The sequence below is a fragment of the Heloderma suspectum genome, chromosome 4 (genome assembly GCF_057233095.1).
Source record: "Heloderma suspectum isolate Gila_16-S chromosome 4, 16-S_ref, whole genome shotgun sequence".
In the NCBI taxonomy this organism is placed as follows: Eukaryota; Metazoa; Chordata; class Lepidosauria; order Squamata; family Helodermatidae; genus Heloderma; species Heloderma suspectum.
Window position 1 is genome coordinate 277,062,499 of NC_139461.1, and position 9,968 is coordinate 277,072,466.

Below are 9,968 nucleotides of genomic sequence, written 5' to 3' on the forward strand. Positions count from 1 at the left end.
TGATATTGTGAGGAGTGATTCTGAAGCGATTGAGAGGAGACTAAAGGAGACAGAGATCGGGAAGAGAGATTCTGAGGGAACTGTAAAGAACGAAAGATCGAGACAGACAGGTCCTGAGGAGGTCTCCCTCTTTTGTATGGTTCGCATTGTTTTGGATACATAACAATCCATACATGGACGATGAGTTCACTATTATGAAACAGGAAATTTCATATGAAATAGGAAATGGTTGATAGCTATTGCAATAGGTTTGAAGCTTGGATTTCTTTATCTGTTATGTTGGGAATTTATGATACGCTGCCGCTGTGACCTCAGTCAGATTTTAAAAAGAACCTTTGGGACTATTCAATCTGCCTTTCTCATTTACAGATGATCCTCAGGCACCATGAATGCTGGACCTACACGAATGCTGGACCGATACAGAATAAAGACGGCTGAGGTAGCTGAGTGGACTGTACCACTTCAACATGCAGGAATAGGATACTAGCTTTGAAAGTCCCCCAATATATATGAAAACATCCCTTTGAATAGAGAATTGGCAGCACAGAGATGGCTAGGCTAGAACTTTCTCGCTGGTGTGCTACTTTTCTGCTTGCAGTCTGGAGTGGTGCTGTCCTCTCTGCTGTCTCCGGTCTCGTACTACATGTGTAAATCCAGTTTAAAACATTTGTGACTCCCTCAATGCTGTTAATATGGGATAGAACCCAGAAGAGAAATTGTACATATGCTGATGACAAGTATTGGCTTTGTATTGTTTTTAGGAACTGATTTAACACAAAACTGAGTGAAGGGCCAAACTGCATATTACACTGCAGCTACTGTAACATTAGCCTGATGACCATCCATGGCCCTGGTCTTGCCCTGATGAGACCCATGTTTAAAATAGAAACATATATTTACATGCTTGGCTGGTAGTACAAAATGAACTGTCTCACTTCCTTAATATAATAGTTCTAAAACAGAACTCACCCATAGAAGCACAGAAAGCCATTGAATAACCTTAGGATAGCAACATGGTATCTTAATTTCCTAACTTTATGCCTATTCCCTGGCATTTTGTTTGTATACCTGCTTCTTGAAATGGCTGGGAAAAGGACACCAATTCCTTGGCTTCCACATTTTGTTTTTTCCTACATGTTTTTTTGGGGTGGGGGGATACTATGTAAACTGGAAATCATTAGAAGTTTTTTTTTTCAAATGTAAATTCCTCCTTCCATAACAAATGGGTTCAGCAAATCATTTTTTCTCAGGCTCTGGGTCTCTATTTCAGGGATTTTAAAACTCTGGGTTTATTTATTTATTTTATTCATTCATTAGATAGGCTCATAGTCAACGAGAAGGGGGAACATGGGGTTATTAATCTTTCCTGTCATCCATTCACAGATGTGAAGTTCACACCACAGCAAATGTAAAGTCAGCAGTACACAACTACAAGGTAGAGATTTTCAAGCGAAACAAGCTGAAAGAGAGAGAGAGGGAGAAAGAGAGAGGGAAAGGTGGTGGGGGATGGAGGGAAATGAGTGTAGAATAGAGGAGGAAGATATGAAGAAGATGAATGGAACTCAGAGAGTGGAGGGGGGGACAGATGAGAAAGACATGAAAGAGTAAGGGAGAAAAAAACAGATAAGAGATTTTGAATATATGAGAAAGAAGAGAGTGAAAGAAAAAAGGGAGGAGACACAGACACAAAAATAGAGAGAATATTTAAACTAGAGTGTTAATGTATCCATGGCATATCTGGGTGTTCTGAAGATGTAAAGGGTAATCACTCTCCCAGCATGTATATGCTATTGATATGTTAATATCATATATATTTTTCTTTATCTACAAGCAATGAAGTTTGCAAACTGACTCTGATTAACTAGGTCTGACTGTCTCTGTGTGCATGTACGTACATCCGCAAATACATGTACATAAATATTTATGCTGTACGCACAATAGCGTCTGAAAATTCCCATACAGCAGTGGCCAACATGAAAAGTCCTATTAGTATTGATGCAACATCAGACAGGCATGTTTGTGCTGCTATAACCTGCAGCAATATCAATACTAATGCGGCTGCATGGGAATATGAACTATATAAGTAGATTGAGTTCTTAATGGAATCGGAATAAAGTCCAAAACACTAAATAAAATCTGGGATGGGAAATGTAAGACAAATTTCATCTGGTAACTTGAGCATGAATGGTACATTCAGGACAGGGAGGCCTGGCGTGCTATGGTCTATAGGGTCAAGAAGAGTCGGACATGACTTAACGACTGAACAACAACAACAAATGACAGGCATAGACTTTGGTTTTGCTTCCAGAACCCCCCTGTCCATGTATATACCGTACATCATGGATAGGCAAACTTTATGGGCACATGGGCACAATTTGCAGTTTAAGAAACTCTTCTGGGCACCACCACAAAATGGCTGTCATGAAAGGCCCAGCTAGTCACAAAGTACAAGTAACCTGCCCAAAAGGCTGAGTAAAAGGCAGAGGTGGGGTCTGACCCACAACACACTAAACAACTCCTTTGCACCCAGTTTTCAGCACTAAGAGAAACCTATTTCATGGAAGGCAAACTCTTTTTCTCCCCGGCCTTGGCTAGCGAGGCTTTGGCTAGTGAGCAGGCAGGTGAGGGTGGGGCCTTTGGCTGCTGAGCAAAGTGGACGGATGGCGGCTTTGGCGGGCAGGGGCCCCTGCAGTGGCAGGGGTTTATTGGCAACACTATGCCGAGGGCTCCCTGGAATGTGGCGCCAGCCCTGGTCCTGGCTCTGGCTCTAAAATTAACTAGCTTCACAAACAGCTCTGGTCTGAGTCAAGTGTCTTTTTGCAATTCTGGTGTAAGCTTGGTTTGTATAGTATCCTGAGATCCATTGACAAGATGTGAGATATTTTTAGGTAGGGCTGAGCTGAACATGTGAAGCTTTTTAGGAGGCTGCAGGAGGAGAGAAAACCCCCCTGAAGATCAGGAGGGAAGGCGATGTCTGCCCCCCCACTATAAATAAATTAATTAATACGTAGCTCGCAGTTCTGAGGAGGTCTGAGTGCTTTTTACAATGTTCTTCTTTTAAAAGTTAAAAGTAAGAGCCGTTCCGAGCGGCCAGGAAGCCTGGCTGCTGCTTTATTCTTTGAAAATTGGGCTAGAATGTGCTTGGGTTGATGTACCATTGTTCCTGGAGGCATTGTATGGAAGCAAAGATGGTTGGTCCCATGGGTAGGAAAGGATTGCATCAATCAGGCTTTTGCACATATAGGCCTGTGTGTGTAGCACACCTGTTCCCTTAGGTACAGGGTGCAATAGTATAGCCAGCTGGATAAATGTGTGAAGCACTCTCGTTTGTCAGTCCCCATTTGAAACATGCTATTTAGAGATATGACTTGGGCTTGAGATAGTGACTTTTATATAATGGACTGCTATGAACAACCTTTCATAGAAAAAAACATGTTTTCTCACCCATGGGAATCAAGGGGAGCACACGGGGGGGACTCCAGAAAAACTACTTTACGGGAGCATACTAACCTTTCCCCTTCATGGATCACTGCCTTGTTGTGGCGAAGGGGCTTGCATAACTCAGTGAAGCCATAAGCTATGCCGTGCAGGGCCACCCAAGACGGACAGGTTATGGTGGAGAGTTCTGACAAAATGTGGTCCACTGGAGAAGGAAATGGCAACCCACTCCAGTATTCTTGCCAAGAAAACCCCATGGAACGTATCACAAGTCTAAAAGAGATGACGCCAGAAGATGAGCCCCTCAGGTCGGAAGGTGTCCAATATACTACTGGGGAAGAGCAGAGGGAATTTCCAAGTAGTGCCAGAAAGAGTGAAGCGGCTGGGCCAAAGCTGAAAAGACACTCAGCTGTGGATGTGTCTGGTGATGAAAAGAAAGTCCGATGCTGTAAAGAACAATATTGTTTAGGAACCTGGAATGTAAGATCAATGAATCAAGGTAAGCCGGAGGTGGTCAAATATGAGATGGCAAGATTGAACATTGACATCTTGGGAATCAGCGAACTAAAATGGACAAGCATGGGCAAATTTAGTTCAGGTGACCATCATATCTACTACTGCTTGCAAGAATCCCTTAGAAGAAACGGAGTAGCACTCATAGTCAACAAAAAGGTGGGAAAAGCAGTACTGGGGTACAATCTCAAAAATGATAGAATGATCTCAGGATGAATCCAAGGCAAACCATTCAACATCACAGTAATTCAAGTCTATGCCCCAACCACTGATGCCGAAGAAGCTGAGGTTGATCGGTTCTATGAACATCTGCAACACCTTCTAGAACTAACACCAAAAAAAGATGTCCTCTTCATCATAGGGGATTGGAATGCTAAAGTAGGAAGTCAAGAAATCACCGGGATAACAGGCAAGCATGGCCTTGGTGTACAAAATGAAGCAGGACAAAGGCTAATAGAGATTTGCCAAGAGAACACGCTGATCATAGCAAACACTACTTTCCAACAGCACAAGAGGCGACTCTACACATGGACATCACCAGATGGTCAATATCGAAATCAGATTGATTATGTCCTTTGCAGCCAAAGATGGAGAAGCTCTATACTGTCAGTCAAAACAAGACCTGGAGCTGACTGTGGCTCAGTTCATTAGCTTCTTATTGCAAAATTTCGGCTTAAATTGAAGAATGTAGGGAAAACCACTAAACCATTCAGGTATGACCTCAATCATATCCCTTATGAATATACAGTGGAGGTGATGAATAGATTTAACCGATTAGACCTGATAGACAGAGTGCCTGAGGAGCTATGGATGGAGGTCCGTAACATTGTTCAGGAGGCAGCAACTCAATCCATCCAGAAAAAGAAATGCAAGAAAGTGAAGTGGCTGTCTGAGGAGGGTTTACAAGTAGCTGAGGTAAGAAGGGAAGTGAAAAGCAAGGGAGAAAGGGGAAGATATATCCAACTGAATGCAGATTTCCAGAGAATAGCAAGGAGAGACAAGAAGGCCTTCTTAAATGAACAATGCAAAGAAATCGAAGATAACAATAGAATGGGAAAGACTAGAGATCTCTTCAAGAAAATCAGAGATCTCAAGGGAACGTTTTGTGCAAAGATGGGCATGATAAAGGACAAAGAAGACAGGGATCTAACAGAAGCAGATGAAATTAAGAAGAGGTGGAAAGAATACACAGAAGAACTATACAGGAAAGATCTGAATGTCCCTGATAGCCATGATAGTGCGGTCACTGAACTTAAGCCAGACATCCTAGAGAGTGAAGTCAAGTGGGCCTTAGGAAGCATTACTAACGACAAAGCTAGCAGAGATGACAGTATTCCAGCTGAGCTATTTAAGATCCTAAAAGATGATGCTGTTAAAGTGCTGCACTCAATATGCCAACAAATTTGGAACACTCAGCAATGGCCACAAGACTGGAAAAGGTCAGTTTACATTCCAGTTCCAAAGAAGGGCAATGCCAAAGAGTGTTCAAGCTACCGTACAATTGCACACATTTCACATGCCAGCAAGGTTATGCTCAAAATCCTACAAGCTAGGCTTCAGCAGTATGTGAACCGAGAAGTACCGGAAGTACAATCTGGGTTCCAAAGAGGCAGAGAAACTAGAGATCAAATCGCCAACATTCGCTGGATCAAGGAGAAAGCAAGAGAATTCCAGAAAAACGTCTATTTCTGCTTCATTGACTATGCTAAAGCCTTTGATTGTGTGGATCACAACAAACTGTGGCAAATTCTTAAAGTGATGGGAGTACCAGACCACCTTACCTGTCTCCTGAGAAACCTTAATTTATATGCAGAGTACATGATGAGAAACGCCGGGTTGGATGAATCAGAGGTTGGAATTAAGATTGCCGGGAGAATTATCAACAACCTCAGATACGCGATGATACCACCCTCATGGCAGAAAGCGAAGAGGATCTCAAGAGCCTCTTGTTGAGGGTGAAAGTGGAGAGTGCAAAAGTTCGTTTGAAACTCAACATTAAAAAAAGTAAGATCATGGCATCTTGCCTCATCACTTCCTGGCATATAGAAGGGGAAGAAATGGAAGCAGTGACAGATTTTATTTTCTTGGGCTCTAAGATCACTGCAGACAGTGACTGTAGCCATGAAATTAAAAGACACTTGCTCCTTGGGAGGAAAGCTATGTCAAACCTAACAGCATAGTAAGAAGCAGAGACATCACCTTGCCGACAAAGGTTCGTATAATCAAAGCTATGGTTTTCCCAGTAGCAACGTATGGCTGTGAGAGCTGAACTATAAGGAAGGCTGAGTGCCGAAGAATCGATGCTTTCGAACTGTGGTGCTGGAGAAGACTCTTACAAGTCCCCTGGACTGCAAGGAGGTCAAATCAGTCCATCCTAAAGGAAATCAACCCTGACTGCTCATTGGAAGGACAGATACTGAAGCTGAAGCTCAAATATTTTGGCCACCTAATGTGAAGAGAAAACTCTGTGGAAAAGACCCTGATGCTGGGAAAGATTGAAGGCAAAAGGAGAAGGGACGGCAGAGGATGAGATGGCTAGATAGCATCACCAATGCAATGAATATGGACTTGAGCACACTCTGGGAGAGAGCGCAGGACAGGAAGGCCTGGCGTGCTATGGTCCATGGGGTCACGAAGAGTCGGACATGACTGAACGACTGAACAACAACAACTAACCTTTTACACAAAGTTACCTCCTGTAGTCTTGTTGGGTTAAATATATCCCATGAAGCACATACCCAAGAATATCTTGGTTCCATAAATCTGTTGTTTTCCTTAAATAGCTAGCTATGCAGCCTTAAAGCTAGAAAATCCATAATGTAACATGACTGTGAGCAATTCCAGTTGTTGCTTTAACACATTCATAATAATGTAAGTCACTCCCACTTAGATTATTTGGGCAGAATCCAATGGGATGTTTACATCCCTGCTGATTCTATTCTGCCCTGCCAATTCCCTTCCTCCCCATCGATTCCCTTCTGCAAGTGGTGGATCCCACTGCTTACGCAAGGGAGATTTAGTGCTCCTTAGAGAAAGCCCTGAAATGAGTGGAACCGCTTGTGTCTGGACGGAGGCAGGTTAGTGGAGCTCCCTTATGTGAGTTCGGATGATCTGCCTCCTACCAGAAATGAGCATTTCCACTCCTTTTGGGTTGCCCTGGAAGTGCTAAATCGCCATTGTGCAAGCAGTGGGGGGCACTTGCACAACGGAATTGGTGGGGCACAGGAGAATCAGAGGGGGGCATAAGTGCCTTGTTGGATACTGGCCTTGATCCAGAAGGGTTACTTTCAGTGCTTCCCCAGTTTGTTTCTGGTACTCTGATGGCCTCTTATTCTTTTCTAGCTTTGTTCTAAAAAAAAAGTTTTAAAAATAACAACAACAACAACACAACAACTCTCATTTCTCCAAAGCTTTACAAGAAAGAAGAGGTGGGAAGTAATAAAACAAAATGTAAATAGTACATTTTCTCCCGTGGTTTTTTCATCATCTGTAGTGTGTCAGATTCATCATCCAAAACGTTAGTTTTGATGCTTAGTATATTTAATAGTAAATTTCACCATCAGGTCTTGCAGTAGCAGTGTGACTCAGAGGGCAGGGTGTTCACTGCCTCGGCCCTACCAAGCCCCTCCAAAATATAAAATAAAATTAAATTTCTCTGGTTCTGCTGTCTACAGCAGCTGCTGTTGTTATAGTCATTGGAGCTGTGGGCCAGGAAGGAACGCCTGCTCTGGCAGCGTCAATGCGCTAACTGCACCTGTGCATGAGTGCGCATCCTCACAGTAAAAGAAGGAAAGGCCTCCCTTCCTGGAAGGCGCTCAATCCTCCAAGACTAGGTTTAAAAAAATAAATAAAAAAAACTACAAAGGCAGAGCCTTTCTGAGTGAGGCAGCCAATTGGATCTGACTTGGATCCTTCTCAAAGGGTGGGTTGGAAGGGTGCTGGTGAGGGCACACGGCGCCTTCACAGCTCAAGTCTCCCCTCCACCCATTGCTGTGTCACTGTCTCTACTCTCAGTCTCAGCTAAGGGGGAGGGGGCAGCAGCAGCAGCAGCCTGGGTGGATGAGAGAGAAAAAGCCTTTCTCTCTCTCTCTCTCTCTCTCTCAATTTCTCTCTCTCTGGCCTATCCTATTTTATTTAAGCAGCAGAGCTGCTTGGCAAGTTTAATATTATACTGTGTCTCTGCCTGGGTGTGTGTTTGTGTGTGTGTGTGTGTGTGGGGAGGAAACCATTTAAAATCTTTCTGAATAAATGTAATATTGCATCTCTACCTGGGAGTGAGTTGAGGGGGTGGCGGAGGCAGAATCATTTAAGGTCTATGCGAATGAATGTTATATTATATTGCATCTCTGCCTGGGAGTGGGGGTGGGGGAGACCATTGATATGTGGTGATACATGGCTGGTGGCTGTGGTGAGGTGGAGGTGGGACAGGTGCTGCAATTCCTCTTCATGCCATTATTACCCTGCGTCAACAGGGCCAGAGTGGGCTCTCTACAATCGGGCCCCAGGAAAATCTTGATCATGCCAACTGCTGATACTAACTAGGTGGCCAGTTATGAATCATCAAATAAAAGGGAGGGAAAACCAAACGCCAATTTGCATATGCTAATTTTTATGTATAGGTGCAAATTATTATAATTTAAATAGCAATACAGTACATCTCAGCATTGTGTGGAAGATGGTGACCAGCCGACCCATATGTCTTGCTCATTCTGCTGTCTAGTTGCTGTTGATGGGCAACGTCATAGCGCAGTTCTTCCTTCTGATGGTTCTTTATCTTTAAATTGGACTTGGACTGGACAGCCATTCAACTAGGGAATCCCTTTAAAATAGAGGACTGTCCTGTGTAAAAGAAGACACATGGCCACCCCACTCCAACTGTTGATTTATATTCTTCTAAATTACTGATAATGGGTGCTGACAGATCTAGGCTACAAACCTAAACAGGCTTATTACGGAGTAAGTTTCATTAGATACAGAGGAACTTACTTCTGAGTACACATGCTCTCTTGGGGCTTTCGAAAGAATTGAACTGGGCAAGTTTACTTAACACAATTACCTTAATGTTCATCGATAGAGCTCTGTTAATATCTTATGAAAAATCTCACTAAACATTCAGTTTTAACAGCTCATAAGCGTAGTCTGCTTTTGTGAATAGTGTAACACATAAGGTTGATAGACCATTTCTAGTAAGAATGATATGTAACATGTGAATCAGCTATAAGACTTAACATTCAGACAGCCAGTGTGGTGTAGTGGCTAGAGTGTTGGACTGGGAGCCAGGAGATCCGGGTTCTACTCCCCACTCGGCCATGGAAGGTCACTGGGTGACTTTGGCCCAGTCACGGACTCTCAGCCCAACCTACCTCACAGGGTTGTTGTTGTGAGAATAAAATGGAGAGGAGGAGGATAATGTAAATCACCTTGGGTTCCTTGCAAGAGGAAAAAAAGGTGGGATATAAATGCAATAAATAAATACAATAAATAATAAATAAACAGACTTTCATTTTAAAAGGAACAGTTGAAAACAGTCAAGACTGAAAAAGTCAAATATTTGGCCTTTTAGCTAATGTTGATTTTGTGTGAAATTTTATTTCGGCTCTCACTTTTTCAGCCCTTTACGGGGCAAAACACCATGGAGGCCTGTTATGCAATTCTACATTGGTTTGAGAGCCTGGAAAAAACAGCTAAATCTTGCACTCCTGTCCCACAGTATTAAAGATTTATATAGAGAAAGTGGGCTAGAAGACCATAAGTCTACCCCCCTGGCAAAGCATAGAATGCCCCACATGCTGTCTGCAATAGCAGCATAACTTTTGGGTTTCTGATTTCAAGCTAGGGCAGCAGGAGACATCATAAGCCTCATCCAAGATATTTATTAGCTGGCGCAGCATGTCTTGGGAAAAGGCCATTAGGTCTTGGGCAGGTGATTTTTCCACTATATATCCCAGGGCATGCTTGCTCAGTCTCCAGTGATTCTGTAGTTGCTGCAATATAATCTAGTAATGCCAGGCAATGCA